We start from the raw sequence: 27,392 nt of genomic DNA, 5'->3' as shown, positions 1-27,392 counted from the left end.
TCTTAGCTATTGTAAATAGTGCTGCTATGAACATGGGGGTACATATATTCTTTCTGATTGGTGTTTCAGGCTTCTTAGGGTATATTCCTAGAAGTGGGATCACTGGGTCAAATGGAAGTTCAATTTTTAATTTTTTGAGGTACCACCATATTGTTTTCCATAGCGGCTGCACCAGTCTGCATTCCCACCAGCAGTGTATTAGAGTTCCCTTTTCTCCACACCCTCGCCAGCACTTGTTGTTTGATGATTTGTTGATGGCAGCCATTCTGACAGGTGTCAGGTGATACCTCATTGTTGTTTTAATTTGCATCTCTCTGATGATTAGTGACATTGAGCATTTCTTCATATGTGTCTTGGTCATTTGTATGTCCGGTTTGGAGAGGTGTCTATTTAGTTCCTCTGCCCATTTTTTAATTGAATTCTTTGTCTTCCCTTTATTGCAGAATGTGAAGGGCATTATCCTATCACAATCTCAGAGGAAGCCAAAGGTAGAGAAAGGGCCTAAGGAAGAAAATATTGGTGTGGGGTTTTGTTTGCCTAAAGAAGTTTCTTATAAATTAATATCTAAGAAACCCAAAAAGTTTATAAAATAATTGTATTCACTTGGACTGACCAGGACTTCAAAATAAAAAGATAACTCTGGCCCTGGCCGGTTTGGCTCAGCGGTTAGAGCGTCGGCCTGCGGTCCTGAGAGACCCGGGTTCGGTTCCCGCTAAGGGCGTGTACCTCGGTTGCAGTTTGTCCCCAGCCCCGGTCGGTCGTGCGGGTGGCAGCCACTCGATGTGTCCCTTTCACATCGATGTTTCTCTCTCTCTCTCTCTGTTCCTTTCTCTCCTCCCGCTCTACCTGAACAAAAAAACAAAAAACAAAAAAATGTTCGGGTGAGGATTAAAAAAAAAGATAACTCTGGATTTTAACCTTCTATGAAAAAGAAGCAGCTTGAAACGTGGGATACATAGAAACGGGAGGATAATTCTGACAAGCCCAGAAAACCTTCCCATGGAGCAGAACTGGGCCATCATCACGGAACTGACATAATGTGCTCACTGGCTTTTAGAGCTTCTATGGACTAGTGACAGCATAATTCTTTTTGAGTGGGAATGTCTCTTGGGGTGTATCTCTGAGCCAACACTGTGTACTGGTGATATGTGGGAATGATAATGTGTCTCTGGAGGTCATGAGTCTTCAAACAGAAAGGAACTGCACTTGAGGGGACACATCTGCACCTGGACTTGGAGCTGAAAGCAGGGGTCGGCCAGAGAGGGAATACGCTAAGTCTGCAGCCATAAAGTATCCGCCACAATCAGGAGAGACCTCGGCTGGGAAGGCCCTCCCTGAGGAGTGAGGGGTCCCTGTCCCACACCAGGCACCCAGCTCAGGGTCCCAATGCCAGGAAGAGAAGTCCCCATAACTCCTGGCTGGAAAAACCAGTGGGAACTGAGGCTCAGGGAGGCTGTGGCTGCAGAAGCCCCAGCAGTTCCTCTTAAAGACCCGTGCACAGACTCACTCAGACCCACTCCCTCTGAGCTCTGAGGGGAGGCAGCTTGAGGGGCACCAGAGAACAGGGAAGAACTGAGCTCTTTGGCCTTCAGACGAGGGCTGGAGGGGCAGCTTTCTCCTGGACAGACGTGCTGGTGGAGGACGTTGTTCCTTTGGTGAGCCCTTCCCCAACAGGGCAGGCAGACAGCCACCACATCTGGGACTCCAGCAACCTGGCTCACACTATTGGCCCCACCCTTGTGGTTCCCTGAGGCCCCGCCCCACCCAACTTTGGGGCCCACCCAAGCTGTTTCCAAAGTCTTTACCATAGGATTGGCCTGTCTTGGATCCTGCTTCAGAGTTTCCTACAATCTCTCAAACAAGCATCATCTGGTATCTGAGCCCACCAGTGCACCTGGCACCATCGGGCCAGTGGACACCCTGTGTCAACACAGACCAGTGCAAAGTAGTGGAGCTGTCAAGGTGCCAGATTCGGAAACCGCAAATGGCGGAGAGCCCAGCACCATCCCCCACAGTAGCAGCCTGATCAGAGTTGAGATATACCCCAGCAACAGAGGCTGGGGTGCAGACATCCATCCCCAGGCAACAGAAGCACAGACCAGCAGCAGAGAACCATCCCCAAAAACTATAGCAAAGGCTGACCAGGAGCTGAGCCCCACTGGGCAGCAGCACTCCCCAGCCACCAGCGGCAGGACCTGGGGCTCCATAGGGCCCTGTGCAACACAGCAGCCCACAAGAGCAGTGCATAACCAGAGCTTCAGAGGGGCCAGTCTCAGCAAGCCCCATACCTCTCATTAAGTGGCCCCAGGCCTGGTACTAGAGGCAGCCAGCCTTGGTTCACAACTTGGCTTTTCCTGGATACCTCCAAGCCCAGCACAAGAAACAGCCATCTGCAGTTCACTCTGTAGCATATGCTGGGTGGCCCTGGATAGAGCACAGGCAGTGGCTGACCTTGCCCCAGAGCCAGCACACCTGGTGGACAGCTTCAGACCACATTGAAACACCACCACCCACCACTTCCACAAGTGGCACACTCAATGAGTAGACTCACTGGGTACCAGAGCCCTGCTGAAGTAAGTCTTGCTCTGTGTGGTGGGCCCCTACACAGCTGATCCTCCAAAGTAGTGGCTAGTGGGCACAGCCAGTCCTTGCAGCTGATCAGTCTGAGTAAACCCCTCCCATTGATGTGCCAACAGCAATCAAGACTCAATTACAAAAGAAGTGTGTACAGTCTACACTAGGAGTGCACCATGAGGGCCCAGCTGGGGTGATCAAAGAGACTGTGCCACGGGATCCTACAGGACACCTACAATAGTAGGCCACCCTACAAAGCCTAGGAGGCATAGCAACGCTGCCTAATACATAGATACAATTACAGGGAAGCAACCAAAATGAGGAGACAAAGAAATGTGTCCCAAATGAAAGAAAAGAACAAGACTCCAGGGAAAGAACTAAACAATATGGAGATAAGCAATCTAACAGATGCAGAGTTCAGAACACAGGTTATAAGGTTGCTCAGGAAACTTGGTGAGACATTCAAGGGACTTGGTGAGACCTTCAAGGAACTTAAGGAGACCTCCGAGGAACTTAGTGAAAACATCAACAATGTAAAAAAGGGCCAGTCAGAAATTAAGGATGCACTAACTGAAATAAAGAATAATTTACAGGGTATCAATAGTAGAGTAGGTAAAACCAAGAAGCTAACCATCAATTTGGAATACAAGGAAGCAGAAAACACCCAACCAGAACAGCAAAAAGAAAGAAAATAAATTTTTTAAAAAAATGAGTATAGTTTAAGGAGCCTCTGGGACAACATCAAGAGTGTCAACATTTGTATCATTGAGGTGCCTGAAGGAAAAGAGAGAGAGCAGAAAATTGAAAAACTATTGAAACGATAATGACAGAAAACTTCCCTAACTTGGTGAAGGAAACAGACATACAAGTCCAGGAAGCACAGAGAGTCCCAAACAAGTTGAACCCAAGGAGGTCCACACCAAGACACATCATCATCAAAATGCCAAAGGTTAAATACAAAGAGAGAATCTTAAAAGCAGTGAGAGAAAAGCAGTCCGTGACCTACAAAGGAGCTCCCATAAGACTGTCAGCTGATTTCTCAAAAGAAACTTTGCAGGTCAGAAAGGAGTGGCAAGAGATATTTAAGATGATGAAAAGCAATGACCTACAACCAAGATTACTCTATCCTCCAAAGCTATCATTTAGAATTGATGGACATATCAAGAGTTTCCCAGACAAGAAAAAGCTAAAGACATCCATCACCACCAAACCAGTATTATATGAAATGTTGAAGGGCCTTCTTGAAGGTGAAGAAGAACAAAAATATGAACAATAAAGTGGCAATTAATACATACCTATCAACAATTGAATCTTCAAACAAAATGAGCAAGCAGAACAGAAACAGATTCATAGATACAGAGAACTTTTTATTGCTTGCCAGATGGGTGGGGGCTGGGGGAATGGGTGAAAAAGGTAAAGGAATTAAGAAGTACAAACTGGTTGTTAAACTGATGAACCTCAAAGGGAAGAGGGGAGGGTGGGTGGGATGAGATAAACCAAAGAACTTCTAAGCGTATATGCACAACCAATAGACACTGACAATAGTGTGGGGAAGGCAGGAGAGATGTGGGATTGGGGAGGAGGGGGTCAATGGGGAAAAAAGGGAGAAACATCTGTAATACATTCAACAATAAAGATGAGTTTTAAAAAAATAAAAATAAATAAAGTATCCGCCACAATTACCCAACTCTGCCTTTGTAGCATGAAAGCAGTCTTAGATCACCAACAAATTAATGAGCATGACTGTGTTCCAATAAAACTTTATTTATTAAAATAGGTGGTAGGCCATAGTTTCGCAACCCCTGATGTAAGAAAATAAGATTTGGGGGATCTTGGGTTATTTTGTGTGTGAGAGAAGTAGAAATAATTTGTGACTAAATTAGAGCAGTTTAAAGGTGGCCACGGACGTTTTTACATTCCTCCCTGAGAATTCGGGCAGACTGACTGCTGCGATCAATAGAACACAGCAGAAGTGACACTGTGCCCGTTTTCACACCCCTAAGACTGGCAGCTTCCTCTTTCTATCTCTGAAAATTTTCATTCTTGGAGCTCTGAGCTGTTATGTAAGAATTCCAAATAGGTACCTTCTGGAGAGACCACGTGAAAGTTCTTGGACTACCTGATGAAGGAGAAGGGACCAGCAGAGCCACTGTGGTCCAGACACCAAGCATGAGAGTGAAGTTATCTTGGATCCTCCAGAAAGGCTAGTTAACTACGACCAGGTGACCTCAGTCAACACTATGGAGAGCAGAAGAATCACCCATCCAAGATCTGCTCAAATTCCGGACCCACAAAGCCACAAGATACGGTAAAGGAGTTGTTCTTTAAGCTCCTCGGTTTTAGGGTATTTTATTGTACATCAACAGGTAGAAACACACATATACACCAACATTAGGAACAGTTTCGAGATTATGGGGAATTTATTTTGTGTTATGTGATTTATTATATTTTTCAAGTTTTAAAAATAGGCCTGAGAATTTGTCCCTGTCAAAGATAGCAATTGAGAGGCAAACCTGGACTCAAAGAGGAATGACATGGCCAAAATGACCCTTAAGAGAGAGCAGTTATTTCTGCTGCTCTAAGAGAAAGGACAGCAAAGCTGACAGAGGAGCTATGTCAGAGCCAAGAGGAATGCTGACTAGGATCTGGCAGTGCAAGTGAAGGAAAAGAGACAGATATTTTTTATTTTATTTATTTATTTATTTATTTATTTATTTATTTATTTATTTATTTATTTTAAATCCTCACTGAGGATATTTTTCCATTTATTTTCAGACAAAGTGGGAGAGAGAGAGGGAGAAAGAGAGAGTGAGAGAGACAGAGGGAGAGAGAGAAACATCAATGTGTGAGAGACACATCGACTGGTTGCCTGCCACACGACCCCAACCAGGGCCAGGGACTGAACCGGAACCCAGGTACGTGCCTTTGACTGGAATCGAACCTACGACTCTTTTGTCCACCGGCTAACACTCTAACCACTGAGCCAAACCAGCCAAGGCTAGAGGCAGATATTTTTTAATGTTACACAAAGTAGGTGGGACTTGCTGTCCTCATCTTCTGCATTGACATTCATAAAGATGTGAGAAGGCCACAAGAATTATACCCAGCGGCAGCAAGACTGCATCTTTGTTTTTCTGTTTCCATCTAAATTTGTGGAATCAGTGAATATAAAAACAGAAACATTTTTACATTTCATCAGACTCATGGGGACAATATTTGAGGGTATTTTCCAAAATAGATTCTTTTATTTTAATAGTCTTTAAACACTAAGTGTTCGTAAAATCTGCTCTTCATCCACAACAGCCCCCACTTTCATCCCTGTTTAGCTTTTGTTTTCAAACACAGATGCCAAACTGAAATTTTTTTACAGTCATTAAGCATTTCTTCTATATACCATCAAAGGTCACAGATTGCCTCATAATAGGTATTTTAGGACATATTATCTCCAATGTGATTTTTTTTTAAGGGGAGGGGGACAAGAGAAGCCACTGTTCTCTTCAGCAAAATCTCCAGGCAAGCTGTACCCATCTCACCGTATTCTAATAAGCCACGTAGGACACTTGTCAATTAAGTCATTTGCATTCTAAGACATTAACTTTTAAAGGCAAATATTCAATCTGATTTGCAAAACCCCAATATTTTTAAATGCTTCGTTGTTGTTTTTTCTTAGTCTGCCCTCACACAGCAACAACAGGCAGCTTATTGATGTTCCCTGGAAATTTAAATTCTTGCTTTGATTCTCCAGAAGGAGAGAGATGAGACATCTTAATGAAGGACAACAGAACACATAAGAAAAACTAATGAAAAGAACATGATGATGCCCCAAAGGTGCCTAATCCTACATTGTGAATTCCATTATAAATAAAATCTGATTCTTTTCCGTTTCTTATCAGATGCATCCTCGAAGCTTGTCTTTCATTCCTGCTGCAGGAAATTCTTTACTGACACCGAATTGAAGAAATGGTTATTTTCCCCCAACTGATGGTTTTGTGTTTGGGGAAAGATGACTTTCAACATGTAAATTGGATGCATCAAAAAACATTCTGATGCAAGGCTGGAGCTTCCTACAACTCTTTTTACAATTTCAAAATGAGTTTGCTGCCCAGAGGAAAACATAAGACACACCAAAGCTGGAGAAAGGGCTTAGAAATCTCTCCCTGCCTGATGAACTGCTTTTATTAAAGAGTTCACTGTGTTTCCCCAGTTTTGAATAGCTGTTTCTAGAGATGATGCAAGGTGAAAAGGCAAAAGAAAAGAAGCTGATAAACTTGTAACCACAGCAGTACCCAGACTCAAACAACAGGGACGGAATAATAAAACCAGGAAAGATGATATTGACATAAAAATGATAGCAAATAATTACACAGTGCTCCCTGCATGGCAGTGCTTCTATAAGCCCTTTTTGTACAGTGACTCGTTTAATGTTCAAAACAGGAGTGATTTTAATTTCCATTTTACAGACGAGAAAATTGAGCCACAAAAAGGTTAAGTAAATTGCCCACATGGTCAAGCCAGGACATAAACACAGGGAGCTCTGGCTCCAACTAAAACTGTTCTGTAGGCCTGGGGGAGAGAGAGAAGGTATGAGGGAGGGAAGACGGGAGGGAAGGAGGGAGGGAGGGAGGGAGAGAGAGAACTCTATCCTTCCTTATCTCTTCAAAAGTCTTCAGAGTTTCTTAAGGGCAGTGAACGAAATGTTTCCCGGGGAAAGCTGGTGTCTGGGGAATGAGGAAAACAGCAATGCTGACTAAAGTTTTATAAATCATCTGCCAGGAATTCCATAAGAAAGCACAACAATGGTCTGCTTTCAACCATCCCCCTGCTATTTTAGTAGACCAAGATGTTTAGATATATTTCAAGTTCTTATCGCAAAACTAGGTTTACAGATCATATGTTTGGAGGGAAAACCTAGAAAGAACAATTCTGTGTTTCAGTGGTAAATGTATTTTTGGTTGACACAAGAATTTTGTCATGGAGAGTCAGTAGGGCCCCCGCAAAAGTTATCGAGGCTCTCTGCTCCTCCCGTTTGACAGACAGCCACACCTTCCTGTGCAGTGCCAGCCGTGACCCTGAGACAGGATGGTGAAGGTCAGAGTGTGGTCGTTTTGGGCACCTGGTCCCCAGGGCTGCTTTTAATTCTCACAAAATGGATATTGTTGCTATTAATGACCCCTCCATTGACCTCAGCTACATACCCTACAAGTTACAGAATGATTCCACCCATAGAAAGTTCAACGGCATGGCCAAGGCTGAGAATGGGAAGCTTGTCATCAACGGAAAGCCCATCTCTCTCTTCCAGGAGTGAGACCCCACCAGCATCAAATGGGGTAATACTGGTGTTGAATATGTTATGGTCCATGGTGAGGCTGGGGCCCACTTAAAGAGTGGAGCCAAGAGGGTCATCGTCTCTACCCTTTCTGCAGATGCCCCCATGTTTGTGATGTGTGTGAACCATGAGAAGTAGGAGAACTCCCTCACAATTGTCAGCAATGTCTCCTGCACCACCAACTGCTTGGCCCCCTGGCCAAGGTCATCCATAACAAGTCTGGCATCGTGGAGGAACTCAAGACCACAGTCCATGCCACTCTCTGCCACTCAGAAGACCGTGGATGGCCCCTCTGGGAAACTGTGGCATGATGGCTGAGGGGCTGTCCAGACATCATCCCTGCTTCTACTGGTGATGCCAATGCTGTGGGCAAGGTCATCCCTGAGCTGAATAGGAAGCTCACCGGCATGGCGTTCTGTGTCCCCACCTTCAATCAGTCACAGATCTGACTTGCTGCCTAGAGAAAACTGTCAAATACAATGACCTCAAGAAGGTGGTGAAGCAGGCATCACAGGGCCCCCTCAAGGGCATTTTGGGCTATACTGAGGAAAAGGTTGTCTCCTGAAACTTTAACAGTGATACTCACTCCTCCACCTTCGATGCTAGGGCTGGCATTGCCCTCAATGACCACATTGTCAAGCTAATTTCTTGGTATGACAGTGAATTTGGCTATAGAAACAGTATGGTAGACCTTATGGTCTATATGGTCTCCAAGGAGTAAGAACTTCCTGAACCACCAGCCCCAAAGAGAAGAAAAGAGGCCCTTAGCTGCTGGGGAGTCCTTACACCAAAATGACCCCCCAACACACTGAGAATCTCCTAACCTCCACAGTTTACATCCCAGACCCCCTGAAGAAGGGGAGGGGCTTATGGAGCCCTACCTTGTCATGCATCATCAATAAAGTTTACTGTACCCACCCCCCGAAAAAGAAAGTTATTCAACCCTGGCTGGTTTGTCTCAGTGGTTAGAGCATCAGCCCAAGGACCAATGAGTCAAGGGTTCGATTCTGGTCAAGGGCACATACCTTGGTTGCAGTTCGTCCCCGGCCTTGGTCAGGGTCGTATAGGAGGCAACGAGTTGATGTGGCTCTCTAACATCGATATCTGTCTCTCTCTCTCTCTCTTTCTCCTCCCTCCCACTCTATCTGAAAATAGATAGAAAAATACCTTTGGGGAGGATTTAAAAAAAAAAAAGTTATTCAATATCCAACAAGTTCACTGAGTTATCTTATAAAAGATGTAGGTCATCAGGGGAGACTAAATGTACCAAATTGTGTACTATTGTTGAGGTTTTTGTCAACATGATGAACTTAGAAAGATGTCTGCCTGAATAGATACTGTTTTCATGACTTAATAGAAGTCACAAGTTACTTCAAAAGGAAATCATATTTACATCTATCCTTTCACATGGCAAATGTTTTCCCCAGATTTGATTTTTTTCCAAATTACTATTTTTCTGGGAAGAAGGAGTATGGAATCTGATAATACATTGTTGGAAATAATATGTGTTTTAAAATTTTATATATTTCTCTGCCTTAAATGAACTTTATTATATAATTTTAGAGCCTCTTGGAATTCTAAATAGGGATTATTCATTCACCCCAAACATTCTGCTTATTCCTTTGGAAGCTTTGGGTTCTTTGGGGAGAAGAGAACTCAACATTTATTGAACACCCACTCAGGGCTAGGCACCATGCTAGACCTATCACTCATGAGATATACTTTTGTTCTTATAAAATATTACTATTCTCATTTTGCATTTAGGAAAAGAGACTCGTGAGTAGTAATCTCTTCCAAGGTCATATAGGTGCTAAGTGTGAGAATTGGAATTCAGCCCATGGTTCTCCGGCAGCGTAGAGAAACCCTTCTCACAGCAGGACCCTGGCTTCCTTTAAAACACACACCAGCCAGCTGGCATTTCCGTTCCCCAATCCCAGCAGAGGGGTGAATAGAGGTTTCAAGAAGGCTGGGGAGTGGCAGCCGCCGCCGTGAGCTGCCTCCCAGGCTTCCTCTAGGACCCAGGCAGCCTGGAAGAAAGCTCAGGCACTATGGACGCACAAGCACCAGTACCAGGGCTGGCACCGCTCTCCTCCATGCTGTTTGTGCTCCAGGCAAAGGTGGAGATTTTGTATCTGTGATCATTCAGGTTATTGTTCAGAAATACTTAGTCTCTTTCCCCCACTTCCAGGGAGGTGTATCCTCACTTAATTAATGTAGGACTTGATCATGTGACACACTTTGGCCAATTCTCCTTGTTAGCAGAGTTGATAGTGGCAGATTTGATACAAGTAGAGAATTCAAATATGCTCACAGGGTTGGGTTTGTTCTTTCTGGCTTCCATGATCACACTGAGCAGAACCTGGTTCAGCTAGGAGATGAGAGACACATAAACTCTCCATAATACGTAGCCAAGATTAAAAGTAAACCATGCCATTTTGAACTATTGAGATCTGGGTTGGTTTTTATGCAGAAAAAGCTGATGGACTAACTTTTTCAGTCTAGCCCACTGAGGTTTACTTCTCAAAAAAACTCCCTTTTAACTTTAGATATTTTATGAGACTGGGTTTTCCATTGCAAGTAACAGTCTAAGGCAGTGGTTCTCAACCTTCCTAATGCCGCGACCCTTTAATACAGTTCCTCAAGTTGTGGTGACCCCCAACCATTAAATTATTTTTGTTGCTACTTCATAACTGTAATTTTGCTACTGTTATGTTTTAGGCGACCCCTGTGAAAGAGTCAGTTGATCCCCAAAGAAATCACGACTCACAGGTTGAGAATTGCTGGTCTAAGGTAACTTAGACTCTGGGCCACAGTTCTTGGGTACTAACCTTGCCACAGAGGTGACGTAAAATAAATAAATATACAAAGATAGATAGATAGATAGATAGATAGATAGATAGATAGATAGATAGATAGATAGATAATAATAAAGTTGTAGCTGAGGTGGTGTAGTGGGTTCTATATATATGTTTATGTGTATATGGTTTCAACAAAAACTACAGCATCTATACAAATAAGATCTGCCTGGTTTTTGTGAGAATTGTGCTTTGCTTGATACTTGTAGGAACCACACTAGATGACATCTGTTTATGATATTCCTGTGAAGAAATATTCAATTGATGTAGCGCTTTCTTTATCTTAAAGTGCACTTTTAGTATTTAATGAATTTTTATTTCTTGCACATCATCTTCCCACCAGATAGTTCAAGTGCTATTTAAGTTCTCTCTTGGTTCTTAGATAGATTTTAAAATAGAAAGTCGCTTACCATTCAGTGCATTATGTAGTGATATCCAAGGCACATCTGGAACAATCATTGTCCTGTTTTGCCTCATTTTATTGTTCTCTTCCAATCTATTATTTCTCCAAAAGGGAGAAAACTCCACTACCCTCACATAATGGTAAATAGGCTAAACCTCACAATGTATTTATTTTAACTGCAATTCCACTAGTTTGTCTGTGGTTTCACTCCATGTTACACTTTTTAAAAATCCATGTATAAGGAACAAGTCATTACTTAATTTCCCCTGGCCCCTCTCTTGGAGAATTTACTAAAGCGTTGTCTATAGAAATCGATGGTTAGAGTTCACCCTTGTGATGAAGGAGAATTAAAAAAAAAAGAAAAAAACACTTGGGGAATAATCTATTCCAATTATGGCTGTATTAGTGCTCAGATATGCAAAGATTACAAAATATGGAAGAACAGGTGAAATGAACCAAAAATTTGACTAAGATAATGATGACCTGGCCCTTTTCTCAGCCAGTCTGCCAATTTCTTCTCAGCAAGTAGTGCCCTGTCTCCTTTCCTCGGCTATTTCTTGCCATCCATTTTCCTGTAATTGCCAGTGTTTCACTCCAGGCTTTCAAGTTTGCTGGGCAGCATTTGTCAGTGTTGTACATGGCTCAGAAAACCATCGTTAGCCTGATTTCTACAGAGATAACTCTATACCAATTATGTTACAGCAAATCTATAGTTTCTGAAAACTACAGACGTTAACCTATAGGTATATATATATATATATATATATATATATATATATCCATAAAACTCTACCTCTTTATCCTTTACTTTCCCCCACAGAGAGCAAATATTTATGATATCTAAAGTCCAATTTTTTTATAATGCAAAAATAGATGTATTTGTACACACAGCAATGAAGGAAGCAGTGCTCTGTCAAAAGGAGAAGATTGAGATTCTTAAGATTTGTCATTAAGATATTTCTGAAGACTTTTTAGAAAGGTTTTTAAAATGTATTTAAAAGATTAATAGAAAGGATTTTAAAATAACAGGAGCTCTTTCTAAGAAGGCAATTTGTCACTATGATAAAATATAAAAAATATTGCCTAGAAGTTCAAAGACTTTGGCTGACATCATCAGTCTGCTCAAAGTTTTGATTTTGGGTAAGTTACTTACCTTCACTAAATGTCAGTGTTCTCTTTTATAATATCAAGATAATACCAGTTCTTCCATATCATAGAATTATTGGGAGTATGAAATGACAGAATGCCAGGATTAATCTATGTTTACATGGTATCAGAAAATTTTAAACATCAGTTAAAAAGTAAGGATTAATGCCTGGTTGGTGTGGCTCAGTGGTTGAGCATCAACCCCTGCACCAAGAGGTCGCCAGTTTGATTCCCAGTCAGGGCACATGATCAGGTTGAGGGCCCGATCCCCAGTGGGGGGTGTGCAGGAGGCAGCCAGTTGATGTTCTCTCTTGTTGATGTTTCTATCTCTCTCTCATTCCTTTCCTCTCTCTCTAAAATCAATAAAGAAAAAAAAGTTTTTTAAAAAAATAAGGATTAAGAAAAATAATGAAAAGGAATAATGATTAATTTATATTTAGGCTACTTAATATCGATTTTGCAGATGGTTTAATAAGTGTACTGAGTCTCATTAGAGAGTCTTAGAATTCATAGTTTGAGAAATCCATCTAGGGGCTGAGACATGACATCCTGCCCCAAAGGATTCATGTCCTAATCCCTGGAACCGGTAAATGTTACTTTATATGGGCAAAAATTAGTCTTTGCAGGTGTAATTAAATTAAACGTCTTAAAATGGAGAAACTATCCTGGATTATCTGGATGGAACTTCAATAAAATCAAAAGTATCCTTATTAGTATTAGTGTAGGCAAAAGAAGATTTTACTCACACAGAAGAAAAGATGCTGAATCATAGAGACAGGCCTGGGACTGAAGAAGCTACGAGCCGAGCCGTGAAGTGCTGGCAGCCCCTAGAAGCTGGGAGAGGCAAGGAACGGTTTCCTTCAGCACACCCAGGAGCGTGGCTCTACTGATCCCTTGACTTTGGCCCAGTGACACAGACTGCAGACTCCTGGACTCCAGAATGAGAAAAGAATACATGTTTGTTATGTTAAGCCACTAAATTTCTAGTTGCTTGTCACAGCAGGCTTAGAAAACGCATACAGGCACGTTAGCCCTACAGTTATCAGAGCTCTGTGTAGAAAAGGCAGGACAAACCTGCCGTATTTAAAACATGGCTTCATAATGAATGAATTATGTAAAGCAACAGGAGAGAGTAGGTGCTCACTAAGCATGTCTTTGCTCTCCTAGTCTATTGAACAGTATTCAAACAAGGTTTTCCCAAATGGCTATATTTTACTGAGAACTTACCATAAGCCAAGTACTTTTTAAAATATGTGTGTGTGTGTGTGTGTGTGTGTGTGTGTGTGTGTGTGCACGCGCGCGTTCATTAATTTTATTTTATCCTCACAAGAACACTCCTATCCCATTTTTCAGACGAGGAGCCCAAGACACTGCGAGGTTACAAGAACTTGCCCCGGTGGCCCAGGATTTGGCAGAGCCAGAACTCCGATCCAGGCCGTCTGATCCAGAATCCATTTTTTCCATTATGCAGCAGTGAGTCCCAGAGGACAGAGCAAGACACAAATGTGATTCTCAAGGGAGTTACAGTCAAGAGACATCAATATAAAAACCATGTACTTTATCAGTTTATCTATTACATAATATACTCAGTTTTCTGTTTAAAAAACAAAAAAGCCACAGGTAGCCACACTTCTTTGGGAACTCATTCAGTCCAGAGCCCCATGGGTATGAGTGCAGTGACACTCCCTGCCTCAGGATATACTACTCTGTCTGCTCTGCCTGTCCCAGGAAGTCAAGATGCAGACAGAGGTAATGAATCTGCCCAGAACTCCTTCTGGCATATTTTACAGTCCTAGTTAATGTGGCCTGAAGCCCCTCATCAAGTATTGTCAAGTGTCTTTCATTCATCCAATCAACACATGGTTATTGAGTGAAGAATACTATCCTAGAGCTCCTACAGGTGACGCAAAGGTGAACAGTACACACTTCCCTCCCTGAAGGAACCAACAATGTGGCAAGAGATCCAGGCCACCGTTTTGTGTTTCCAAAGCACGTAACGACCCAGTACGGGACATCTAAAATCCATTTGGTTTTCAGTGCTTATCATAGACCACGGCAAGATAAATATCATTTGGTGTTATTTGAATCACTATTATTTGTAAGCATTGCCAGAGGTCTTATTTTCATCATGAGTAAAGCTTTCCCTTGGAACATTCAGAATGCTATTTTAGGACAGCTATTCCAGGGTATGCTGGATCTATTTTGTATTCTGCCCTATAGGCTCAGAGCTAGGAAAGTGACCCTGTGAATATCAAGAATGCATGTCATCCTCTTCACATACCAGTCAAGATCTGAGTTCAGAATTCTGTGTTACTCCTGAAAGACTTGGGGACATTAGCAGCATCTAAAGCAGAGTTTGCTCCTGCACTGCCTCTGAGTCTTCAGATCTTGAGATAATAAACAGGAACTTGCTGTATTTTTCCAGTGTAAAAGAGAGAAGACTGGCATCTCAATTTTTTTTCAAGACAGTCTGATTCCTCTTTCTCAGAGCAATGTCAGAAAACCTTGACCTGTTTTTTTTTTTTTTTTGAAACAGACTGCATCGGTCAAGATCTTGTTTCACTTAATATGTGGAAACAGCCCATCCTAAGCCTGGAGAGAAGTAAAATGCATTTCACCTCTATAGATCATCTTTTATCCAACTTTAGAAACATTACTCAAAAGTTCCAAAATATTCTTAAGAGAAATTAAGAAAACTATTGCATGCAATTTTCATGAAATTTGAGACTCTCTTAAGTATAGTCCCAATTTTCAAGATATTAAAATATATCAATTTCTGAACATCAATGTAAATATTTTGTTCTCACAAATACTGCACACACACACACAAAGGAGTTTTTAATCAAGAGACTATTTGTGGCCTTGCATTATGAATAAGTTCTAGAAGCAGCAGCCTTTCTTGTTGGACCACTGTACATTTCTCATATTTAAAAACCAGTATCCACAGTTGTCTATTGTATGCCACGAAGGGATATATGCAATATACAGAAAAATGAATGAAACATAATTTTTCTCTGTCCACAAAAATAATTATGGAGGGTACTACGCCCAATGCCTTCAACATGTGACACTTTATTCATAAGATGAACACGCAAACAGATTCAGGCCAGTCACAAAATAGCCATAGGGCTGTAAAACCCAGCACAGGGTTAGAGTGAATAACATTGTAATAACTATGTACGGTGCCAGGTGAGTACTGGAAGTGGTGGAGGGAACACGTTGTAAAGTATATGACTGTCTAACCACTGTGATGAGTACCTGAAACTAATACAAAATAATACTGAATGTAAACTGTAATTAAAAAATAAAATTTAAAAGAAGAAAAAAAAAAAAGATACAGCCCTGGCCGGTTTGGCTCAGCGGTTAGAGCGTCGGCCTGCGGTCCGAAGAGACCCGGGTTCGGTTCCCGCTAAGGGCACGTACTTCGGTTGCAGTTTGTCCACGGCCCTGGTTGGTCGTGCGGGTGGCAGCCACTCGATGTGTCCCTTTCACGTCGATGTTTCTCTCTCTCTCTCCCTTCCTCTCTCTCCCTCCCACTCTATCTGTACAAAAATTGGATAAATAAAAAAAAAGATACAGTCAAACCTCAGTTCTTGAATGTCTCCCATCTCGAACAATTCACTTGTCACCCAGACAACCTTTCATGCTGAAACCTGTGATCGGTCATGCGCCTCTCAGGCGACAGAGGAGAGAATGCTCGAGTAGGAGTCAGTTTACTGCAGCTACCAGCTCAGGACACTGTGCTATGAATATTTTCATGGGGTTTTTTTGGCTTTTGTTGCTGCTTATGAGTATTATTGTTAAATTTTCATTCTTACTGTACATTTTATTTCCTTTATGTTAAATTTTCAGTTACATTTCATGTCCTTTTTGTTTTTAAAGTATTTATTTATAGGTTAAACAGTATATTAGACAGGTACTGTATATAACAAAGGTTAAAACAGGGAATCATCTGGGGGACCTGGACCGGATTAATTCAATTTACGTTTTTTCTAATGGGAAAAAAATGCTTCAATTTTCAAACAGCCTTCCGGAACGAATTACGTTTGAGAACAGACGTTCCATAAGAGGCCTTTTTTCAAACTTCTGCTCTGTGCCAGGCACTGTTACAGATGTTTTAAACATATGATTTCCAATTCTCTAACATTATTGAGAGGTAGATATTTTTGGTCCCCATGTTTACAGATGGGATTCTGAAAGGTGACCAGCTCAGTACATGGCGGGATTAGAACTCCATGCTATGACTCTGAGCTCTTCCTGTTTCTCAGTATAAACACATGAGGCAGTGCGTGACAAAAAGCAAATGGCTGTACTTTATCAAGTGCAAGGGAAAGCAGTGGAATTGCAATGGTACAATTGATGAACAAGATAGACCAGACTCTGTGTATACTTAGGTAATGCCAACCATTTCTAAAACTACTCACAATGAGCTAAAAGTCATTGTGTTCAATTGGCCAGCACTCTCCAAACACCAGTTCAAAAACGTATATATCTATCCACACATGCCCATACATACATACATACATGTGCGCGTGCACACACACACACACATATTTGCAAAGCATTATTTTTGGAACTAGACTAGAAAAGTAGTAATAGAGGTGATATGAAATACATGAAATGAACCATAATAACCTCTTCCCCTACCCTCAGCTGCTTGTCTTGACAGAATCCTTTGGGACCTTGAGCACAAAGGTGGAAAAGTCCTAAATCCCCAGTTCACTGTAAAAATATCTGCACTAGAAATGACCTTGGCAGTTTGCAAGACCAGTAGGGAATACTTGGTGACTTCTCATATGAGTGGTATGAAAGTATGTTCATTCACAGCTTCTTGGATGCATTCATACACCCTCCTTCCACTTCCTCTGTAAATGAGATTATTTATGCCAGAAGATAAGAATGATCCTTTGCTGAGGTACTAATATATGCAGAAGTGACATGTCCAGTATCTCAGACATGAGAGATGCTCCATAAATCAAACTATAGGACCGGCAAGGACTCTACAGTTCTTCCTCAGAATTTCTACATAAATCTCAAAATCCTAATCAGCCTTATGAGAAAGCAGCAGTTTGTTTAAACATGATGGAAGTGTTAAAAAGGTTCCCTCACATCTTAATACTTCCTGATTACTTTTAACTCCCCCTAAAGAACCATTCCTTTGCGTTCTAAAGACTTTTTGGTCTTTAGAAGACTCCTATTAAAATGTACCTACCACTGGAGCCTCTCTGTTGGCTGATAGGTAGAGGAAATTCTTATCAGCTGGTGTTCATGCTGTGACAGCTGGTAAGGAACAACATTCTCCAGGAACAAGATGTGGGACTTCTGCCCTGAGGTGACTTTAGAGCTTGGCATTGAGTCGTGTGGAGGGAGAGAAACAAAGACCAACTTCGCCTATTTCACAATATTGCTCAAGGGCAGCCCTGTTAACTGATTGTATCATAAAGATATCTTGCTTGACGATTTTAAATCCTCTGACATGCTGTTATGTAATACTCGGTACTGCTTTCAGGCTTCTAGCCAATTACTGCTTCGGTGCACTGCAGGTTGTCCCAGTTGACGGAAGGAGGGGGGACTCAGTCCCATGAAAAACACACTTCACTCCAAAGGAATTATTTACACCCTTGTAGAGTCTGCCTCGGTAATGTCTGTCTTTTATTGGTCCGCTGGAAGCTAAATTTGAGTCAAGATATTCTACGTATGGGTACCTAAAAAAACCACATTCTTCACTTCAATAACAACTGTTTATTACCTACGATAACCAGGCATTTTATCCACATACTAAAAATTCAACAACAACAACAACAAAAACTTGCAAGCTAACTATTAGTATGTGCATTTTGCAGATATTGAAATTGGGGCACATAAGTCCAGGTCACAAAACTGCTAAGGAAGAGAGTTTGCGTTTGCTGATAGGTCCAAGCATGTCCCAACACACTGCATTGCCTACCAACAAATAGGGATTTTCATTCTCATTGTTTGGTATTGCTGATGAACTTAAACATTACCATCAGACAATGCTGAGGGCCTACTGGTCATCAACCAAACAGGGCACAAAGAAGCAGTGCTGAAGAGAACACACAGACAAGTTGTGAATTACAAAAAGATGGCTAATAGTTCAAGACAACGTGCCTTATTGCTTAAGGAACAATACAAACAATAAGGGCTCCAAAAGTTTTTGATCACTAAAAACTATGATGTATAATATTATATATGTGTGATTAGGCATTTATATAATTTATGGAATGATCGCCTTGTCCCTATGCTGTATTTTACATCCCTATGACTATTCTGAAACTGTTAACTTAAAAAATGTTTTTAATTAAATTAAAAAGAAGAGAGAAGAGGCCAACATATTGAAATGTCCCTTAGAGGTCAAGTATGACAATAATTTAAAAAAAAAAAAAGAAAAAAGAAAAAACTATGATGATCAGAATAAAGACTATGAGGACAATCCTATCAGTACCCATTAAAATGATGTAGAAGGCTCTTAACCTTGATAACTATTAAAATTCTGGGTTGTATAATTCTTTGTTGTGAGGTGAGGGTGGGGTTGTCCCACATATTGCATGATGTTCAGTAGCATCTCTAGCCTCTACCCCATTTATGGCCATCAAAAATGTCCCCAGAGTCCTGGCTGGGTGGCTCAGTTGTTTGGAGCATTGTCCCATACACCAAAAGGTGGCGGTTCGATTTCCATTCAGGGCACATACATAGGCTGTGGGTTCAGTCCCTGGTCAGGAAGCTTATGGGAGCCAACCACTTGATGTTTCTCTTCCTCTCTCTCTAAAAATCAATGAACATATCTTCGGGTGAGGATATAAAAATATATATATACCTAGACATTGTCAAATGTTCCCTGGAGAGCAAAATTACTCTCGTTGAAAACCTGTGGAAGAAAAATATTTAGAAATGCAAAGTTTTATAATATATTATTTTCAAGCAAAATGGTTATAAAATATAATATACGATTAATTTTGTAAGTATATGTACAGCAAAAAATGAAACTTTAAGAACATCACAGTGTTAAAGTGGTCAGCCTGGTGGTAGGATAATAGGTAACTTTTATTTCTTGGTATGTCTCCCAGGCCTTCCATATTTACCACAATTAATATAAATTTATTTTGCAGCATATCATGGCATTCTAGAAATTCTAGGTATTCATTTATTTTAAATCTACATAGTAAGACTACAAGAAAACTTGTCTAATTCTGGACTGGAGATAAAGAAAAAGAGAAAAATAGTGCCTGATAAAATGTAAACTCCATATTTGTAAGTCACACAGTCTTATAATCTTAATTGCTTCTACCCTTGTGGTCTGGGGAACTCTCAAATGAGAAATTATCACAAAAACCAGTCCTAAATCAGTGGAGCCCTTGGCTCATATAGTAAAAGGAAATGCAAAACTGCTCTGGAGAAATTCTTCCACATTCTAGGCTTCAAGGAGAGATTTTCACACAAAAACAAAAACAATAAACAAATCTTCCCAAAACTGAGTCACAATGACCTGGGGACAAACTTACCGTGGGGAATTTAATAGACACAACCAAGAGGTTGAAGCTGCAAAACCATAAAATGACTGAAAGAAAATCTAAAGAGAATGAACAAAGAACATGTTTAAAGTGATAAGAGAAAGAAATAACCACCCTGCCCCAAAGGTAAGACATTGTGAAAATAAATAAGTAATCAATAACTTTCTGGAAATAAATCAGATAGAGCTTTGAGAAATGAAATGTATAATTGAAAAGAAAATTAGAGAGCCCTGGCTGATTTGGCTTAGTGATTAGAGTATTGGCCCATTGATTGAAGAATAGCAGGTTCAATTCCAAGTCAAGGGCACATATCTGGGTTGCAGGTTCAATCCCTGGCCCTGGTTGGGGTCATGAGGGAGGCAACCAATTAATGTGTTTCTCTCATATCAATGTTTCTCTTTCTCCCCCCCCCCCCCATCTAAAAAAAAAAAGAAAAAAAATCAATGGAAAAATATCTTCAGGTGAGTATCAAAAAAAAAATTATCCACATATTACTTTATATATTGTTACAGTTTTCCTCTCATCAACAGAATGTAAGTTTCATGTAAACAACTTTTTTTCCCTTTTCTCACTAGTATATTCGTAGTCCCTTAGAAAATGTCTGCTACTCAATAAAATAAGCTAAGTGAAGATATAATACTTCTGAACTTACATGCATCTAACAACACAGACTTAAATATTTAAAGACACATTAAAATATTTACAAAAAGGAAATATTTGTGAATTTAAAAACATGGATCAAAAGAAGACATCATATTGGGTGGTAGAAAAATTTAGAGCCAGATAATGAAATATAGCATATCAAAATTGGTAACACACACATTGTCACCTGACTTACAACAAATGTGCCAATACAACTCAGGTAAAGAGAGTAATTTTTTTTTTTTTATTATCCTCACCCGAGGACATTTTTCCATTTTTTGTACAGACAGAGTGGGAGAGAGAGAGAGGAGGAGAGACAGAGGGAAACATCGATGTGAAAGGGACACACCGAGCGGCTGCCACCCGCACGACCAACCAGGGCTGGGGACAAACTGCAACCAAGGTACATGCCCTTAGCGGGAACCGAACCCGGGTCTCTCCGGACCGCAGGCCGATACTCCAACCGCTGAGCCAAACCGGCCAGGGCGAGAGTAATTTTTTTTTATTGGGTAGATGTCTTTATGAATATTATAACCAGAGACACAAATTAAATAGAAATAGCTCTAAATGTGAAATCAAAACAATTCAAGTTTCCAGAAAAAAATTTAAAAAATATCTTTATGATTTGAAGATAGACAAGGATTTTTTTAATCATAAAATGTACTAACCATTTTTTTAAAAGACTTAATTAAAATAGAGAACATTTGTTCATTGAAAAAAACTAAATGCATATTGGGAGAATATATCGAAGAAAAGATTTGTATTCTACAAATCAATTATATTTGTATCATATAACTTATAATTTTATTTTCATTATTTAAAAAGTAGATAATTCAGTTTTTAAATGGGCAAAATACTTTAGCAAACACTTCACAGAAAAAAATATCAATATAGCCAATGATATTCAACAAAATAGCACTCAATCATCATTAGTAATCAAAGAAATGTGAATTAAAACAACAGGAGATATCACACACCCACCAAAATGTGAAAATTTTTTAAATGGACAACACCAAATGTTGGCAAGAATGAGAAGCAACCAAAATTCTATTAGATGGTTGGATGGGATGCCAACTGGCACAACTACTATAGAAAAGTACTTGATAGTACCTTTCAACTAAAGCTGAACATTTATGTACTCTCTGGATGTAGTGATTCTAGTTTTGATTATATATTCAAAGGAAATAGGCAGACAATATGGTTTTCTATGTAGAAATATCTATGAGAATCTATTGACAAATTAGTATAACAAATAATAGAGAGCAACAATTTTTCTGGATACAATATTATAATCAAAAAAGCAAATGTATTTCTATTTACCATAACAAATGCTTAGAAATGTAATATTTAAAAGCTACTGTTTAGCCTGGCTGGTGTGGCTCAGTGGTTGAGTGTCAACCCATGCACCAAGAGGTCGCCAGTTTGATTACCAGTCAGGGCACAGGAGGCAGCCAACTGATATTTCTCTCTCATCGATGTTTCTATCTCTCTCTCCCTCTCTCTCTAAAAATTAATAGAAACATATTTAAAAAAATAAAAATAAAAGCTACTCTTTATAATCATATGGAAAGATTATTAGGTCTCTATGTACTCAATATAAAAACTGTCTATAAGAAGATCTATATAAACTATCTATAAATAACTTTAAACTTATATATAAATCTATAAATAAATCTGACAAAAATATAAATGAGAACATTATAAAAATGTTATTACTGCAAGACATAAAGAAGACCTAAATTGATAGAAAAATATACCATAGTCATAAATGAGACTTAAAGATGGCAATCAATTCTCTGTAAATTAATCTATAGATCCAATGCTATAAATTTAAGAGGCTTTCCCCAAAACTTGGCTACCTATTGTTACCAGAGAATCAGATTCCTCCCTCACTGATGAGAGCGGGGTTCATGTGGCACAGTCGGAATAAGCATATTCAGAGGCCCCAGTAGGAGGATAAGAGGTGGTAGAAGACTTTATTTGCATGAAATTACATTCCTCACTTTTTAATGTCCCATTTCCCCCAAGCCAGTCCTGGAAGAGGGGTAGCTGGGCTTTAGCAAAGCAAAAAGCAAAGCCAGAGTCCAGAGTGTCCGTTCCATGTTGCAGTTCTTTCCAGATTAGGATTAGTCCAGCGTGGGTCCCACATGGCTGCGGGCCACATAGTGGGTACCAGGCATGGGCGCCCCGCAAGCCAGGGGCAAGAGAGAGGGTGTAAGCAAGAGGGCAGATTTCCTTTGTCTAGGAGAAGAAATATTTAGATTTCAGGCACTTGCAGTGGCCACGCCTATTTTGGCCACTAACTTGCTTCCAGGTGTGACAGACAGGTAGCACCATCCAAGACAGGTCAGCACCTCCCATGTCACTCATGCACTAGGCATGCATTTAAACTGCCTTTGTCCAAGCCCTTCCCCCACCCATCAGCAGGGAATAGACCTGGAGTACTAAGTTAGTTAATTTTCCCTTTACTCCTTTTCTGTTAAATAATAACCAGGTTATTACCCCAATAACACTATTGCTAAATTCATAAGGAAGAGAAAATGGACAAGACTAGACAAGATAATTTTGAAGAAAATAATGAGAAGACCTCTCCCCCACAATATATTAAGATGTTCTGTAAAATTACAGTGAGTTAAATAGTGTGGCATCAGCACCGTGATAGCTTCCATATATCACTATTTCTATTCACATATCAAAATAAATTAATTCACAGGTAACTAATATACCAGTTAATACACAATTTCATCAATAATCTAGAAAATACAAACCAAGGAGATGCTGCTTTAAACCCACTTATATGGGAAATATTTTAAATCAAATAACCCAAAGCCATGCCAGAGATATTAGAAAATTATTTCTTCTATCCAATAACAGTAAGGTTCTAAAGTTAATGCAATCGGTTTATAAAGCAATTTAACAATACCTAGAAGAGAGGAATATGGGTATATCCTATGACTCAACAACCCCACTGCTCCTCACAGCCACGGGATGCAAACATGGATGTTCCTAGGAGCACTGTTGGTAGAATGCGAAAACAAAGTGATAACCTGGCATGCTTGCTTAATGGAATATTGTGCAGGTATTTAAATGAAGGCAGTACTATATGACTACATCTTTTAAAACAATGTTAAAAGGAAAAAAGCAAATTGCAAAAAGGATAGATACAATATGATGCTGTTTAAATCAATTTTTCAAAACATGCGAAATAAAGCAAATATTGTTTTAAGGATTTATGTATAATAAATATAAAATATCACACATAGGAATGTCAGAGGCCTAGTTCAGGAGAAAGGCTAACTCTGGCAGGAGAAGGGATGGGACGCCGGGAAATGATAGATATACATATACATATAATATTTGTTTATGAGAGAATAAGAAATATTAGGGAAATTTGGCAAAAAAAAATGTGTTATTTATGTAATCTTACTAATGGGTATGTAGACATTTATATAACTTTCTAAAGGTCTCTACTATGTTTAAAGTGTTTCTTAATTTGAATATTTTGAATTGCAGCTAGAATCATCTCTGGCATAAAAAAAAAAAAAATGTGTTTCTCTTCAGTGTTTGATTAAAATCTCAATGGAAAAGAGTTCATTTGAAGTCTTTCCTTTGCCTCTTAAACTAAGGCTTGTCTACTTACATTATATTTTGTTCCCCAGGCATCTGCATCATCACCCAATCTTCCCCTCTCTTCTGTTGCATCACACTTCAAATTTTTATGAAAATGTAGGGTGTGAACACAACAATGGCAACCAGATCTTTGATACTCTTCTTAACAACATAGCACTTAAAAAAAAAAAAAAAAAAATGCAGCCCTGGCCCGTTTGGCTCTGCCGTTACAGCGTCACGGGCCAATGAGTCACAGGTTCAATTCCGGTCAAGGGCACCTACCTCAGTTGCGGTTCATCCCTGGCCCTGGTTGGGCCGTGTGGGAGGCAACCAGTCAATGTGGCTCTATCACATCAATGTTTCTCTCTGTCTCTCTCTCTCTCCCCCTCCCTCCCACTCTATCTGATAATAAGTAGAAAAATATATCTTTGGGTGAGGAATTAAAAAAACTCAAAATAAGGCATAGAACCCATTGAGGAAATTAAGGCATGACTAGTCATATCCTTACAACATGCTAAGTATCTCTACACGAGGATTCTAGTCCAACAACTCTCTATACCTTAGTCATTTCTCCAGCTGTTATTAAAAATAGACTTCACTTTCTTTTAACTGAAAAGGGGGGGGGGGTAAATAAATAGCACTCAGAAGTTCACTGCTATCTTCAGATAGTACTAACCAAATTCTGATTCTTTTCAGCTTAGACATTATTGTCCTATGCTCAGAGTTGTTCAAGATTCTGACAGTCACTGTGTTAAACGTCTGAACTACTTGACACTAAGGAACCATTGTAGCCTACTATCTAAAAAAAAAAAGGAAAACCCTACTATCTGTCCACTTAGGTAATAAAAGGTCTAAATTCCAAACAAGAGAGTTTGGATGAGAAAAACACTGAATAGTAGATCTGAATCTGATCAACTATAAGTGACTTACTTAAAAGAAGCAAATATGTATTTAAAGTTTTCTTCTAAATCAGTCAGCAAATGCATTTTTGAGTATCCTATATTACAAGTTCTCTTTGTACTACATAACTTCCAAAAAGCTTGCATGACTCATCAAATATAGCACCCTTCATAGAAAAACAATGACAGAGTGTTCAGCAATTACCTGTTGAACTCTTGTCAGAAGAAAAAGTTGGCCTTAAAAGTCTGTCGAACATATTTCTGCCTAAATTTGACTAATGTACAAATTATATATATTTTCAACTTTGTAAAAGCAATGATCCAGCTGGATAATTGAGTAAAAGCTAGAGGAGTTATAGCAAGGCCAGAGCTGCTTGGAAACAAAGCTTTCTAAGCTAAGAAAAAAAGCTGTCTGTTTGTTTAATATGTGTGGAAAAAAATGTCAGAGAGTAATTACATTTTCTAATAATTTTGATTTGAATTTGCATATATGAATCAATAACAGCTGCAGGATATGTTTCAATATTGTGCTGGTGTGATTTTTTTTTTTAAACTTTGCAATTGCCAGAAAAACTTGTATCTGGCAATTTACCATCATTTATCTTGTATTATTAAGAAAAATCAGTAGGCTTTCCCCCAACGTTTTGTCTTTTCCCTTAACTTTTCCACTGAATACAAACATGACTCTTTACTGCTCCCATGCATTACCCAGGCTGTTCTCTGAATAGCATCTCTCACTTCATCCTCCTCTTCATCTAGTTCATCCCTCGAGTCCCATCAGCTCTAAGCTCACGACTCCTTTTCACAAAAGCCTTCCTTAATTCCCTTCCCTCTTCACATTCACTGTGTCTCCCCTCAAGCCACATGTTCTACTTGAAGCCTCTTCCCATTTCTTAGCCCATCTCTCCTCTGGAATCTTAATTAGCAACCTGTATTTACTACATCATTGGTATCAATTTGCAACCAAGTATTTACTGCATCAGTATCTCACAGTCTGGTGGGTAGGAGAATCTCCCCAGGAGAGCTAACCAAGACCACAGGCTCATTGAAGCGGAGAAAGGGCTGGGTATTTCTACCAAGTTCCCGTGGTGATTCTGATGCTGGCCAAAGTTTGAGAGCATCTTGCATTATTCACTAATAGTTCCGTACAGGTGAGTGTTCTCTCCAACACAATTTGAAACTCCCAATAAGAAAATGGACTTCCTTCTTTGGTGCATGGGTCGACGCTCAACCACTGAGCTACACCAGCCAGGAGGACTTCCTTCTTTGGTATCTCTTTCTATCCCACTATACCTCTCCATTATCAATATTATTCATTAACCATGAAAACTGGAATTCTCTTATATCAGCTCTTTGCAGTACCATGATTCTTGATAAATTAGGGTAGGGGAAGATAAAGACACTTAATTTTGGCTGGGAGGAAAAGTAGCTTATAGTGAATAGCTATGGATCACCAGTGATTAATTCTATGGTATATTTGTATAGGACATTTTCTATTTGACACTTTCAAGAGCCTACTTTTTGGACATTTTGCCTCTGTGTCCATTACAAGGCTAACAAATAGAAATGCATCAATATTTTACCTCATAGGTATGTTACATCTAAAAACATACTTTATCCAATACTGTGTCATATAAACTGACAAAGAAAAATATCACAACGCATTTACTGTTCACTCAGCCAGTTAATATTACAGTGAACTCACAGCAAAATTTAAAATGTTGGAATATTGGAAATCTATTTATTATAAATTTATCCAACAGGGTGCTGAGGTGCCGTGGCCAGTCAGGAGCATGCACGATGCCCAGAGACTCAGACCCCAGGCGACAGGCCCCTACCTGCAGTCCCCGCCCCCAGCTAGGCCACCATACTGGCACTGCGGCTGTGCTTCCCGTTCCTGTGCAGAGTCGCTGATGTCACCAGCAGTTTGTACCACCACCTCTGACCAGAAGACTGAAAAGGACAAAGGGGAAATTGCTTGTTTGCCTGGCAAATTGACCCTCAGTCCAGAACACCAGGGACCACTGGACATCGAGTGGCTGCTGTTATCAGCTGATAATCAGAAGATGGATCAAGTGATTATTTTATATTCTGGAGACAAAATGTATGGTGGTTACTGTCATATCCAAAAGGACGAGTACATTTTACAAGTAGTGACCTCAAATCTGGCAATGCATCAGTAAATGTAACAATTGTGCAGTTGTCAGATATCGACACATATCAGTGCAAAGTGAAAAAAGCCCCTGGTGTTGGAAATAGGAAGATTCAGCAGAGAGTTCTGGAAATAACTTCATGCTATTTTCGTTAAAAAGCAATGCCACTGCTGAGTAGTCTGGACACACAGCTGTCCAGTCAGCAACCAGCGGGCTCTGACAACGCCCACCACCCTGCACGTTGCTCCTCCTTCAG

General features: G+C 40.1%; 2 pseudogenes; both read left to right on the top strand.

Moving 5' to 3' along the window:
- The window catches only part of LOC118621426, a 34,804-nt pseudogene extending 26,183 nt beyond the window's left edge, over positions 1 to 8,621 (top strand).
- Positions 8,622 to 9,948: 1,327 nt separating this feature from the next.
- LOC118621425 lies at positions 9,949 to 27,291 on the top strand (annotated as a pseudogene).
- Positions 27,292 to 27,392: the final 101 nt, after the last annotated feature.

This window comes from Molossus molossus, unplaced genomic scaffold (genome assembly GCF_014108415.1).
Source record: "Molossus molossus isolate mMolMol1 unplaced genomic scaffold, mMolMol1.p scaffold_m16_p_8, whole genome shotgun sequence".
NCBI classification, from domain to species: domain Eukaryota; kingdom Metazoa; phylum Chordata; class Mammalia; order Chiroptera; family Molossidae; genus Molossus; species Molossus molossus.
The sequence above is the reverse complement of the archived record's forward strand: the minus strand, read 5'-3'. Positions and strand labels throughout refer to the sequence as shown.